This window comes from Ictalurus punctatus, chromosome 2, assembly GCF_001660625.3.
Source record: "Ictalurus punctatus breed USDA103 chromosome 2, Coco_2.0, whole genome shotgun sequence".
NCBI classification, from domain to species: domain Eukaryota; kingdom Metazoa; phylum Chordata; class Actinopteri; order Siluriformes; family Ictaluridae; genus Ictalurus; species Ictalurus punctatus.
In genome coordinates this window covers 10551507-10566621 of record NC_030417.2, presented here as the reverse complement: position 1 = coordinate 10566621, position 15115 = coordinate 10551507, and the positions used below count along the sequence as shown (strand labels likewise).

Below are 15115 nucleotides of genomic sequence, written 5' to 3'. Positions count from 1 at the left end.
TACACACACAAACACAGTACTGTGCAAAAGTTTTAGGCACATGCCTTCAAAATAATGAAAGAAAAAAAAACCCATAAAGAGGATTAAACAGTAGTAAATGAAACAAAGTCAATATTTGGCATATTTTAAGCATCCTGCATCTTGCAGAACCTACCATGGTTCTTCTGGAGACTTTGACTGGCGCACTCGCTTCTTATTTCTGCAGCAAAACCCAACAGCCTTCATTATATATATATATATATATATATATATATATATATATATATATATATATATATATATATATATATATATATATATATATGTATATATATATATATATATTGCCTGAAAAGTGGTCTCTTATGTAATATGCTGCTTTTTTAATTTAACTTTGATCTATAACAAAGTTTGTGCTATAAATAGGGTGCCTAAGACTTATATATTATATAAGTACTATCTATCTATCTATCTATCTATCTATCTATCTATCTATATATATATATATATATATATATATATACACACACACTATACATACATACACAGAATATACATACATACAGTATATATATACACACACGTATATTTCATGCAAAACTAGTGACAATAAACTCATTAAATTAGATTAAACATGTAAATTGCAGTTAAATTCAGTTTTGATCATCCAATGCTGATTACCTGTGTGCCTTATCAATTGTCCAATACTCCAACCACACTCTTAACCCTTTCATGCATAAATTATTCAAAAACATATCCAGATTCAAAATGTCATATGAATTGTCACTTTCTCTTTAAAAAAAATAATCCACTTACATTAAAAATCAAACAAATTGTCCATGTCTAGGTATACCATGAGTAAAAAAAGGATAAAAAATTGTACCTTGAAAAAAAAAAAAAGCAAAAAAACAAACAAAAAAAAACCCCACATATAAAATATTTAATGTTCACTCTTAAAAATAAAGGTTCTTTAATGGTTCTTTACAGCACCACTACAAAGCTTCTACAAAGAACCTTCTTCTTGCTATAGCATTCTTGAGCTGATCTCTATGGTTCTTTGGAGATTACAGAAGTCCTTTATGTTTCATTATAGGTTCTTCATTGCATCATCCCTTAACAGGTTAAAATGAACCCAATATTTTTTTTTTTTGTGAGACTGGAAAAGGTTCTCCTGGCATCACTCTTAAGAACCTTACTTCGATTCCTTACAGCACTAACGAAGGGGTTTTTTTTTTAGAGAACTTATGATAACATGGTTCCTTGTGGCCCGTGAAAAACCATTTGTGGGTTCTTTAAAGCACCTGTAAATAGATGGGTCTCAAAAGAACTTGAAAGTAAAAGGTTCTTTGTGCAACTTAAAAGGGTTCTCATATGGCGTCAGGCTGAAAACCCCTTTTTGGTTGTAATTACAACCTTTATTTTTAATTTACATTTAAAGTGTTGATGACCAAAATGATAGAAAATATATTACATTTTTGGGACTGTTCAGGACCGTTGCATAATGCAGTGGATTTAGGAGGTTAAGAAAACCTACATTCAATTTAAGAAAAAAATTAATAAATACAATTAAATTAAATACAATTTGCCAAAAAATATTAATTTAATTTGAGATTTTTCGTGTAATTGTGTTTGAGAAAATGGTATTAGATCCTCAAAGTAATCATGTAAAGCAGTTATTTACGGTGTAAACATTTGTACAGACTGTATATGCTTTATTGTACATTATGGAGGATCAATCTGATTTTATATATATATATATATATATATATATATATATATATATATATATATATATATATATATATATATGGCATAAAGCATGTCATAAGTAATAAGGATTTATGTAAAGGGATGGGTCAAGATTGAGATTTCTAACACTATTGCGGTTAGTTATCAGGGACTGCGTGTGAGGTTTGTGTAACGTATCATCTATCTGATGCTTCCTTGAGAGTATCCATTAATGCTTGTCAAATGTGCAAGAATGTGGGCTGCTGCAAAATGCCTGGAAATAAAGCTCTGATTATTTATGACGGCCTGTGGCAGAACTGTGGTAATTACTCAGACAGTGCACACAGGATAATGCCAATACCTGCTTACAATGACGCTATTAAATTACAAAAGCAGATCAGAGCGTCCGTGCCATCTGTGATAGGCCTCACTTTGAAATGCAAGCAGGCGGCTTCATTCCAGCCAACCCACACTCATCATTAAACAGCTTTCTCTCGATCTCATTCTCACCCGGTCTAATTGCATCCATCTCTCTCTCTCTCTCTCTCTCGCTCGCTCTCCCCTTCCTCCAAATATGATCAAAGGTGTTGTGTGTTTTTGCGTGCTTGCACTGGGGTGGTGTTTTACTCCAAGTATAAAATACATCAAAAACTGGACCAATAGCTTTGGCAACATTAAGAGCGAGGGACAAAAGGAGTATAAAAGGATAAATAAATTAACTTTGTCTTTACCTTGAGCACATCAATGAAAGGCACAAAAGCAGACTTCTGAAGACCATTTTTCTAGAGTTCTGAGATAAACACACACACAAACACACATACACACACACACTGAGAGAGAGAGAGAGAGAGAGAGAGAGAGAGAGAGAGAGAGAGAGAGAGAGTCAGGCTGGTTATTATTAGCTCTACTCTTTAGCCTCCTCATAATGTCATTTTCCTCCAGTGATTGGCAAATAAAGTGTCTATTGATGATGTGAAGCCGGGAAGGGGAGGAGGGACAAAAGGGATGAGGAGAGGCACAAAATGATTTCTCTGTACAGCACAGGAGAACAACGGCACATGAAATTCATTACATTCCCTAACAATGAGCTCAAGAGAAGAAGTCTCTCTCTTTCAGCACAGACAATGGACCAGCATCACATTGAATAGAGACTTCAATTAGCCCCAGAGGCATTATAAACCCTCATATCACACACATTCACACCCACCCACCCACACACACACACACACACACACACCAGAACATAAATGAGAGGATGATGAGATACTATTATTGGTGACTTGTTTAGAGATACACAGAAAGTGATAACAAATCGTGAGTGCAGTGTGTTCTCTCACCTTTAAACAAGGTGCCTATAGCATGGGCATTTTTTAAACACTACTTTGTACAGTACTGACTTCCACGACCTCGAGTACTAACTAAAAAAAAAATCCATTCTATAGCTTGAAAAGTCTTTTCAAAACGTACATATTAGAGAAATATATGGCAGTAAGTACAGTAATAAGCCACATTTCAAATAAAAACATTAAGCCAGCCAACAGCATCTTTTCAAACTGTTGCTCATGCAACAGTTCACATCATGCTGCAGCTGAACAACCTCTGAGAAAAGCACTACCCATCGACCCTCTTCTGCGTACACAAGCTCACAGACACCCACGATGGGCTAATGCTGCTGTGATTGACAGGGGAAGGGGAAAGATAATTACGCCAACTATCACTCCAACCCAGCGAACACGGCTATCTTGGAATCCCAAGCACAGAGGGTTGTGGTGAACTCTGGTGTTTACGTTTGCTTTCAGTGAATAATCTCACCTGGATACTGTAGACTTATACCCGAGGACTGTTGCAGTAATCATCAAGACCTGTATACGGTATAGGTATAGTATAGTGTAGCATATTATAGAGCTGTAGAAGAGTAATGATTTATATTCACACTGCTGTCACCCAGAAGTTTGTTTAACTTTGCTTCTTGGTAAATGGTCTGCACTTATATAGCGCATTTTTTTATTAACCTTAGCAGTTCCAAAGTGCTTTACACTGGTTCTCATTCACACACACACACACACACACACACACCAATGGTAGCAGAGCTGCCATGTAAGGCTTGCCATCGGGAGCAACTTGGGGTTCAGTGTCTTGCCCAAAGACACTTCGGCATGTGGAGTCATGTGGGCCGGGAATCCAGCCAGCCGCCAGCCCTACAATTAGTGCACAACCCGCTCTCAAGGTTTTTCTTCCTTTCTTCCTTTTGTTGTTCAGGAGTTTTTTTCCTAGTTGCTCTCACCTCAGGCTTGCTCGTTAGGGATCGAACGTTCCGTTAAGCTATCTATTCTTCCCCCACTTTTTTTCCTTGCACTTACATTGTTGTGATGTTGTGATGCCTTGGTTCTTCATTGAATTGCCAAGTGGGGTAGAGCTTCAAGCTGAAGCGGAGGATTGATCTGGAATCATGCACGTCCACCTAATCGCCATGGATAGAGAGCAGCTGATCTCAGCGAGGTCCCTGTTGCTCCGTAATGGCAGGGAGTTGGGTGCTATCATTCTGAGGCGTCTCGGTGCATTCATCTGAGACGTGCGAAGCCAGCCAAGCAGATCTTTTGATCGAATTGCTGCTCATGCTATATGTCACAGAAAAGCCTCTTACGTATACAAGACCCAACAGACACCGACGATTGGCAAGTGTCGCTGTGATTGACAATGAAGAAAGTGTATACCATATAGAGAAGGGCCTTGCTATACACCACAATCCTCTACATAGCCTTACTGGTTTTGTAGAATTAACTTGCAAGAAGTCAACCGACTCCTTCATTGAAACTTTCGAAAACTGGAGAAACTATTCGGGCACGTTTCCCAATAGTTGAAAGGGGTTTTAAAAAATCATAAATAATCACATTAAAGATGTTTGATGAGTCACATGTCAGAGTGACGGCGCAACAACACCCCTTCTTTTGCTTCTCCACCCCCTCGCTTCTTCCGAGAGGCCCCGAAGAAAAGCCGAAAGCGACCACTCCTGAAGGAAGTGTGAAAGAGAGCGTCTCCAAGTTCAAACGCTCCAGCCTCTTTGGCGGCTTTTCAACCGCCATGCCTTTCCATCATCTCGTTCCCGTCTTTCATGTAAGCCCTTCCATTAGTCGCCCTAATTAAAATTAAATAAGCTGGCTATTACATTTTAGCGTGTGCTTTGTACTCAGTGGCTGGTTAATGTTACAAGAGTGTCTCTTTATGTGAGCGCTTGCTGGGGCGCACACACTCCGTGCGCAAGGCCACTTCATGCGACACGACATTTAGTAGAGCGCCGAGAAAGCAGACGGGAAAAGATGACAGGATGACTGGCTCAATCGCTCTCCTTATCGCTCAGTAAAGCGCTCTACGTTAATGTAACATCACAGCCGTTACAAAACAGCGAGCGCTCAAGCGACAAGCAGAAAAAGAGCGTAGAAAGAGATTAAAGAGTAACTAACTGCTGGAGGTTTATCGATGGTCTCCATGGTGCGTTTTATGGCAAGCGCCATGCGAGCAAAGGGACTTTGATGGCGACGGCGTTGTGGCCCTGTACCGAGTGTTCAGATGTAAATGATAATTGAATGCGATGTACAAATTGTCTGAAAACCTCAAAGCGACCTTGTCTCTCTCTGTGTGTTTTATTTTCTCTCTCCACCTGTCACACTGAGAAGGTGTGAAATAAATAAATAAATAAATAAATAGCGCAGCTGGTGCTCTGTAAAAGATCGACGGAACTATAAAGCTCATCTGACGGAGCTATAAAGCTCACACGTCGTTCGTTCAACAGAAATCATAAAAGAAGCAGTAAGTAAGATCCCTCCATATCAGTTTAACCTCCTGGAAATTACATAAATAAATAAATAAATAAATAAATAAATCTCTCCTTTTCTTACGTGACAATGTGGTGAATTAATCGGAAAGAGGATAATGATCGAGGGGAAGAATTATGACGAGGCAACTTCGTACAAGGTGAACTAAGTTTGGGGTGAAAAGGCTAGATGAGCAGAACAAAAGGTGCTGAAAGGTAAGGAGACGCCGACATCCGAGAGCGCTCGGTATTGGATTAAGAACACGAGAAGGCCGTGGAGCTTTAGGAACATGTTTGACTTTGTTCAGCCAACAAAAAAAAAAAACCGCAGCGGTGGAGAGACAGGGTGAACTGTTGTAGACAATCGCGTCGAGACAATGCAAAGTGAAAAAGTAGTGAGGTCATGTGAGCCGTGCAGGTGACAAGGTCAGGAACGAGGAATACACTTTTGTGTGCATTGCATATTCAGGACCGAGACTTACGGCATAGCTTAAATGTCATGTTTCTCGTCTGCGTTCTGCAACACAATAGCCGGAGCATAGATCGGAAATGTCCGACATCGGCTTGTTTTTTTTTTTTTTTTTTTACTGGGTTTGGATGCAGCTTAACAGTTCCATGAGACCTATAAATCAGTGTTCTCTAAGTTTCTTCAAGACAACTGGAAGAAGTTGCTTAAGCATTCATAAAGAAACAGAATGCCGCAATTAGTAGCAATTAGCACATCCATGTATATACCATATGTTTCCAGATGAATGCTTCTTTCCACCACTGTTCTTCTTTTGGTTATTTATAGCGATAAAGCACTGCGGATTCTTGCATGGATAAGTAACACATACGATATGTTGATATACTTTTAGTGCTTCTGTGAAAACATAATTATACTGGATACACAAGCTTGTTACTAGTTAAACGAGTAGACAGCATGTGTTGGGAAGTGACAGGCTGGTCATAAAGGGAGTGATTCTGAGACTATGGGAGCAGTCCCAGGTGGAAGGGCTGAGGATGAGCAAAAGACTGCTCCTTTGCCTTGAGCTAATTACCACAATTGTGATTGTGTGTGTGTATACACATGAATACCAGGTGTTGTTACATTTCAAATTGCGAGCCTTGGCCAAGGTCCATTGACCACCACACACAAACACAAAGCCTCTCCACCTGACAGCAAAATGGCCACGCAGAGCTGCAGCTTTCCGTCGGTGATGAGGACAAGTGTCTCGAGGTGGCTCAGATGAGCTAATCAAGTCAGCACGGCCACACAAAGCCACAGAATGAAATGATAAATAAATGAACGCATAAATAAATAAATAAATAAATAAACAAACAGAGGCAAAATCAGTGGCACAATGGCAGCCAGATGGCCACACATACACACGTATGTACACGCACAAACACACACACAGATGCGTTCCCATTGTGTTCTTAAGGGCCTGGCATGGCCGTCCCTGAATCCCGGCAAGCCCGGGGGGACGAGTGGTTCTTTCATTATCGTTCTCATCATCGTCATTGTCATTATTATCATTTAAACGTTGCCTTTTTCACAGCAGCGAGCCGTCGTCTCGCACACATCTGCAAAAACACAGGAGCTGCTGACCGTCCGGGAACAAAAGGAGCCCTTTAGTCAATAACCCACAATAAGATCCTCTTCCTTTCATATTCCATCTCTCTCTCTCTCTCGCTCTTCATCCCTCTTCTCCAACTATCTTTCGTCTTTTCCATTCCTGCGATCTTTTGTGTTTGGACATTCTGTCAATATGAGCAATATTTTTGTGCGCGCATGTCCCTGAGTGTACTCTATAGTGGGTGCATTTTAAGTTAGATGATGTCCTTCAGGGCATAACAGATTCTTCAGGTTTCTGTTCTGTAGCCTAGTGTACTTTTTAAAAAATCTTTTTATGAGTCTTTCACTTTGCAGAGTTTTCCAGGAATGGGGAGTGGGGGGGATGGGTGTGTGTGTGTGTGTGTGGGTAAGGGGGTGCGACATGTTTGTGTCGTGTAATACACCGCCCTCACACGCTGACGGACATTATTTGTAAAAAGGGGACACTTAAGACAGCCATACCCCCAGCATATGTTGTTTTTCTTATGCTGGAGTGCTCTCTTCTTTTGCATATTAAACCTTAGGCCCTCAATGTAACCCCATTAGCATCTATACTTTTGAGCAAGAGAGAGTGTGTGTGTGTGTGTGTGTGTGTGTGAGTGAGAGAGAGAGAGAGAGAGAGAGAGAGAGTGGGCGTGCTACAAAGCTGAGGTGCTGCTACCTAAATTGGATCACATGTCCTTTAATTGCCTTTTCTTTCTATGGTTTATTTCAAAAGAGAGTCATTTAATTATGACCTTTTCATCCGTCCTGTATTTGTTTTGGGATTTTTTTTTTTTGTTTGTCACATAGGCAACATGGCACAAACGCATGTTGCGCGCGCACACACGCACTCAGAGTATTGATTGCCCGTTTGAGCAGAAGAAAGCCACGGCGTCGTCGAGGACGACCTCAAAAACAACGGAACAAATATTCAAATGAGCATCCAATTACGCCGGCAAAGAGTCACTTTTGTGCGGCGCACACGGGTGCCAAATTACGCTCTTTTGATCTTAAACCTTTACTTACTCGAAGCCGGCGACGAGTAATTTCGGACCGAAGGCTGAGACAATGCCTTGAGCGGTTGCTCTTTCTTTCTCTCTTCCTCGCTCTCGCTATATCTCTCTCTCTGGGCCCTTCTCTCAATACCTTGCCTTCATTAAGGCAGCGAATGGGGGGGGGGGGGACAAAAAAGGGGAAGACTACAAATTACTGATAATGACGGCGGGCTAATGAAGAGAACGAAGAAATTTCATTAGCATTTAAGAGGCGAGGATGGATGCGCGCGACCCGACCGCGGCTGCTCTCCATTACCCCTTCACTTAAGGAAGCGAGAGGGGCCGCCTGAAACCCGATGCCTCATTTGCATCCCTAAGTGGCCGCGGCTCCTGATTGGTAAGGGTCCATCAGGCTCCTAATTTATGTATCCCAAACAAAACACGGGTGCGAGAGTTCCGTGTTGGCGCTCGCCACGATCCGCAAGTGCAGGAAAAGCTGAGCACACACGGGCGACGACGCGTCACATACCGTGGACCTGAGCTGTGTTTGTGTGAAATTTTTGGCATCTGAATGACCTGCTTACGGAAAAGATTCATTTGTAATAATAATAATATTAATACACATTGTTTATACGTAATTATTTGCGAGAACTTCTTTCGAAGAACACCTATCCAACATCTCCGACGTTCATCTACATGACTGCGTTTGTGCACTGCACTACCTTCTTACGATTATTTTTAAGCTTTACTGGATCAACCCAGTTGGTCTAACAGCTTTTGGATTTAGGGTCTGGACTCCACTAGATGGCTCCAAAATGTGCAAAGGTGTCAGCTACTGTACACTCAAGAACCTTTTTCGTGTCCTCAAGTGTTACTAAAATGCTACTCCTGGTAAGCATAGTAATATCAGGAGATATTACGGATTGGGAATGGGGCGGATTGGGGATGGGGAGGATGGGGGGATTGGGGGTGGTTGCGGACTGAGGATGGGGATTGGGGATGGGGAGGATGGGGGGATTGGGGGTGGTTGCGGACTGAGGATGGGGATTGGGGATGTGGGGGGATTGGGGATGGGGGCAGATTGGGGATGGGGAGGATGGGGTGGTTGCGGACTGGGTATGGGGGGATGGGGGGGATTGAGGATGGGGGGATTGGGGGTGGTTGCGGACTGGGGATGGGGATTGGGTATGGGAGGATTGGGGATGGGGGCTTGGGTATGGGGGGTGGGTGGGTGGAGATACCAACAGGAGCATGTAGAGAAATATGATCTCTGATAGGAGAGTATTAATATGTCAAGCACTAGTACTGACATTACATTATAAAGCAGGTGTGCTTAATTTTGCATTTCAATGTCGTTATTTCCATGCTAACGATCTAACAAATTGGCTTTGTGTTTTTTTTTAGTTGTTGATTCGCAACACCTGTTGGTCGCCTCCACCCACGCGCAGCCCTGAAACACCTTCTGCGACTCCTCAGCCTGCCACCCTCCTCACCTGAAACTCATCCTGGCATAAGAGGCAGGTTTCTGCACCCATCTCCATGGAAACAGGGAAGACGGCGGTCGTACGTTTGTCAGTTCGCTTGAGCTTCGTTCCGGCAGACTCTGCTTCAGCCGTTGGATCCCTGACACCAAACATTCACAGTCACTCCCCCAATGAATAATAATACAATGAAAATAACTTGAAGAAAACAGCAAGGTCTTTTATTAATAAGGTGTGTGTGTGTGTGTGTGTGTGTGTGTGTGTGTGTGTGTGTATATATATATATATATATATATGGAAATAATATTCATGATGCCATAATATTTCTACATCAGGAGAACATAATATTCACACAACCTGTATTTCAGATGGTTATATACACAAGTTGCATATTTTGCACTCAGGTCTCCTTTAGTGAGCAGTCGATTAGTTCAACAAAGACTTCATATAAAAACCATAATGAACTTTCTTTTACTTTCACACTCTCCGTTGTTACCCAGATGAGGATGGGTTCCTTTCCGAGTCTGGTTCCTCTCAAGGATTCTTCCTCATATCATCTTATGTAGTTTTTCCTCGTCACCGTTGCTGCTGGTTTGCTCAATAGAGATACATTTACACACTTAAAATCTGTATCCTGTGTTTATATATTTCTGTAAAGCTGCTTTGAGACAACGTCCATGGTAAAAAGCGCTATACAAATAAAATTGAATTGAATATATAATGTATAAGAAAAGAGCGCTTACTTCTGTGAATGTCTAACAAAGGTGTTAAAATTAAGTTTTTTTTTCCTGGAATTTTTTAGATTGGAGTAAAACATGTCCATCAGCATTGTTTTCCCAATTAAACAAACTCTTTTTGATCCGCTGTCTTTGGAAAAATTATGCAATTTCTAGTAATGCTGGCCAACGCATCTTTAATGGCTGCCGTTATAATCGAGGTCGGATCAAGATGTCGTGAACTCAACAACACCGCCGTGAATGTAGCATCAACGAGAGAGAGGTGGCTTCACAAAATCCTGTCAGACAACAGATCGTAAACATATTGATGTACATATATAAATGCACTAAATATTACAACATATCATTTTCAAAAATCGACACTAACACGTCCAAACGGTTTAATGGCACAAATGGGCCTAATTGTAGATCTGTAGACTTGGTGAAACTCAAAATGCTACCAACCTCTGCAACTGTGACCCTTGGAGAAAATGTTCCACCATGTGTAGGGGTAAATTATACTCCAGTCCTTTTCCAGTCAGGTTCATTACAGCTCCGGTTGCTGTAAGCTTCTTAATTATTGGGTATTTTCAGACATGTAGCTATTTTTATAGCCACTACATGTTTTATAACGCTCGACATTTCATTTCGTCTCATTTCATTTAATCATTTGTAATCATTCTCATATTTGTAAATGAAGGGATACCGGTGACGTAGATACCTGGCGAGAGGAAGTCACGGATGGCCACTTACAGTAACAATAGAGAGTCTTTATTGGTTACATATACATTACAGAAATTCTTTTCTTCACATACCCCAGCCTGTCAGGAAGCTGGGGTCAGAGCGCAGGGTCAGCCATGATACAGAGCCCCTGGAGCAGAGAGGGCCCTTGCTTAAGGGCCCAACAGTGGCAGCTTGGCAGTGCTGGGGCTTGAACCCCCAACCTCCCGATCAGTAACCCAGAACCTTAACCGCCAGTAAGAGTTCATTTCTATTCACTTTGCACCACCATTATTGTTAAAAATGGTCAGAAGAATGAAAAATGAGACAAAAGATCATTAAGTCAACATGAACTGCCATCACTATCCATCTCATCTTTTCTTTTTTTCTCTTCTCTCCTGATACTAGCGACGAACTGGCGACAGCCTTATGACCCGCTGTTGACTAGCTTGACCCGCAGCTTAGGCATGCTAGAGTGGTCAAATACAGCAAGGTGACCGAAAGCGTGAGAGCTGTTTAAGACGGACTCCTCTGTTTACGGAGATGCGTCAGAGACGTGACCCAAAGAACTCATGCTATCATGTGTAACAGTTCTGTTTTTACAATCGCTTAAGACAGTAGAGGAATCACTTCTTAGGCACAGTTTACTCCTTAAAACGTTTATTTAGTCTCCATTCAGTCTGGGACTAAAATGAACAAAATAATAATAAAACAAAGAACAGAAATGCAGAAAAGTGCCTAAACTTTACCCGTATCAAGAAAACCAGATTTTGTGAATAGTCAAGTTGGACGCAGCCAACATGCTACCTTCAGTAGCTAACTAATATAAACTTCACTGTTAGCTAGTTATCACTCTTCTGATTGGGATTTTACAGTCCCTGTGATGCCAGAGTGTATTTTATTGTTTTTCAAATAGAATGTGCATAAATGAAAAACCCCGTGTTCCCTCTCCCTCTGTATTTTCTTTTTGCTGGGGAGAGGCGGAGCTTAGCCTGTCTTTTATCTAGCTGTCAGAGCAGACCAGTGTTGCCAACTTACTGACTTTTCAGACCTCTTTAGCGACTTTTTGGCAACAACAACAAAAAAAAAAGCCATGTGACAAATCTAGCAACTTTTTGGACAAACCTTAGCAACTTTCCAAATGTCAGCAGTACTGTCCTGCAAGCACGAGGTCTTGCTTTCCTGCTGCACTCTCACCTCTCTCTGCGTCTGCTGTGTTCAGTGAGAGGCTGAGAGCCGGAGATTTAACAATGTCATGGATAACGAGACGCGCCCTTTGTCTCAATTTGCATCATTCATATGCGAATATTTTTAGAACGCAAGATGAATGTAATGTAACATGTTTTACATGTAAAAAAGTAGTTCTAGTGTTCAGAAACATTTTTGATCATTCATGTTCCATATCTGTCCCTTATATAGTTTTATAAACATTATTTTAAAAAATCACAAGTTATGAAAAGTAATTAAAAAAGTACAAAAACACAAAAGCAAAAAACATCCATCTATCTATCTATCTATCTATCAATCAATCAATCAAAACAGAATATAGATTAGGTTATATATAGATTTTATATAGAATAGATAATCATTAAACCCGGTCTCCTCCATTATTGGGGGGGGGGGGGGGGGGGGGTTTATAACTAACAGATACTAGCTTTCTAACTTAACTTGCAGCAAGAACTTGAATGTTCCAGAACACCAGTCGTCTTGTACTGCATTCCATCCATCTTCAACCGCTTACTCCTTTTCAGGGTCGCGGGGGAACCTGGAGCCTATCCCAGGAAGCATCGGGCACAAGGCAGGTCTTGTACTGCATTTATTTATTTATTTACATTTCTTAATTTTAAGTGCCTTAACTAATATCGCATGCTAGAAGTAAGTGTTTTAGTGTTCTTGATCTCATCATGAAGATCAAAGGCCAATGGCCAAGTATGAAATAATTACACCATTAGATATTTGCCAAGGGGATCCTGCTACATGTTGGACAGGCCTATTTGATCAGAATATGGTGGTCAGAAACACAGACTTTGGCCCAGGCTGGGGTATTCATTATGGGGGCCTACGTTCAAATGCAAGTTCAGTGTAAATTGCCTAAAAATGGCTATGCCATGGGTATATTTATAGGTTTATAGATTGTGAGAAAATGGCAAGGAAAAAATGAAAACTACAAATCGACTCACTGTATTAAAATAACAAGCTAATATTTTGCGACCGCTCTGTAGTATTTAAACGAATGATAAAATTTGTCAGCGGAAGTTAATTCGCCTCATAAAACACTATCTGCAGCTCAATTCTTCATGCTAATCCTTGTTTAATTAGTCAGTGAAGAAATGACCCATCTGACTCACTTTGCAGCTCCACAAACAGGCCTACGCTGGTAATTGAACAGCTCATGTAACTCCTGATATTTGGAGCAGACAGGCATAAATTATTTTGATGTCATTAAAAAGCTTACGGTCTCGTCTTGCGAGTGATAAATATGTATTTTGGGTCTGCGTGACTGATTTCTAAGAGTAGGTGACAATTATTATAGAGAATGGAAACATTATCATGCTGTAAGGCCTCTCGCCTCACACGACTGCTCGCCCTGTTAAAATTCATGAAATACAAAAATCAATTCATCTAGACACCTTGTACTCTCTCTCTCTCTCTCTCTTTCTCTCTCTCTCTCACACACACACGGTTACTCTTAAGCAAAAAGGACACACAGTGGGAGAGCACACACAAAATCACACACTGTTACTTACACATACACTCAGGACAGAGCGATGCCAATTCAAAACATTGAGCTGATGTTGATCAGTGTTACACTGAGAAAAAAGCCTTAATCAGTTAAAAAGTCACTTAAATAGTCATTTGTAATCATGGTAAAATGCGTGAGTTGCACTATTGAAAACGCTGTAAATCCAGTACAGGGTGAATAATGAAGTCAGGTTGAGTATGTGCGTACTACTGTACGTGCCACATCCTTTACCCTTTCCTATGTCTTAACTCCATGCTCTGGTTTGGACATTTTGGACACTTTGTCACTCTTGTCCTTCCTATTCTCTTCGGTTTCTGGAAGAGAAAGAGGGAGGTTGGTATATCTTGCCATCTTTCCATGCAACTTCTCAAGCTGCCAAAGTGCAGCTTTCTGCGGACCGTCTTCAAGGAGCAACCCAGAGTGCACCAGGGCATTATAGTGAGCGACGGGTCCAATGGGTGTGGCGCAACCTGGGCTAGTCCACAGGGGTCTGTGGTTCTCGGGTGTAAATGGTAAATGGCAAATGGCGCACTATATAGCGCTTTTATCCAAAGCGCTTTACACTGTGTCTCATTCACCCATTCACACACACACTCACACACCAATGGTAGCAGAGCTGCCATGCGAGGCGTTAACTTGCCATCGGGAGCAACTTGGGGTTCAGTGTCTTGCCCAAGGACACTTAGGCATGTGGAGTATTTGTGGGCTGTATAACGTATGGAACTGTCTGGGTCAGTGCTGGTCCTGGCGATTAATCAGGGATCAGAGAAAAGTTCCATACTTAACTAGCACTTTCTATTTCATCCATCCTAACCACCAGAGGGTGAAAATCACCTACATTAGCATGGGGACTGACACCTGTCCAGAGACGACCACCATGTCCTGTCACTATGAGGGGCAATATTAATCTAGTTGAACTTGAAGAAAGTCCAGGTAGGTTCAGTGGAGGCTTCTCATCTTGGTCTCTACGTAATGCTCATGAGGAGGAGACACTATGGATGTCACAGTAGGGCCAGGTTGTGCAACCCACATATAGGCAATACTGATGACATTCTGTTTAGACAAGGCAGCCTGCCACAGCGTACCTCCATAATAGACGAACAGTTGGACTGAGAATCGGTTGGCTTAATAGTCGTTCTAAATAGTACCACATGATGCATACCAGACACATAAAGGGACGCTCCAGGGGTTTGCCTTCAAGCAAAGCTGCAAGGTTGAACAACTGATTCAGAAAATTGTGATACGACATGTGTAAGGAATACCTGGGTTCAGCAACAAAGGTCACTCCAGAGTCCTCTGGCCATCAATCCTTGCAAGGTAAGCATATCACCAGAGCATGCAGCTGAAGTGACTGCTAGCTTAA

The 15115-nt window shown here is 41.4% G+C and overlaps 1 long non-coding RNA gene and 1 other non-coding gene across 2 annotated transcripts in view; one reads left to right on the top strand and one right to left on the bottom strand.

Annotated features, from left to right (window-relative positions):
• The window catches only part of afg1lb (AFG1 like ATPase b), a 16155-nt gene extending 7666 nt beyond the window's left edge, over window positions 1-8489 (bottom strand). The window contains exon 1 of the transcript XR_008398267.1: window positions 8124-8489. This is a non-coding gene — a transcript (AFG1 like ATPase b). The remainder of the gene's footprint in view (window positions 1-8123) is intronic.
• A 436-nt stretch (window positions 8490-8925) lies between these two features.
• Window positions 8926-9784, top strand: LOC128635322 (uncharacterized). The gene is made up of 2 exons (XR_008398268.1): window positions 8926-8983; window positions 9497-9784. It is a non-coding gene; the product is annotated as an uncharacterized LOC128635322 (long non-coding RNA).
• The last annotated feature ends 5331 nt before the right edge of the window (window positions 9785-15115 follow it).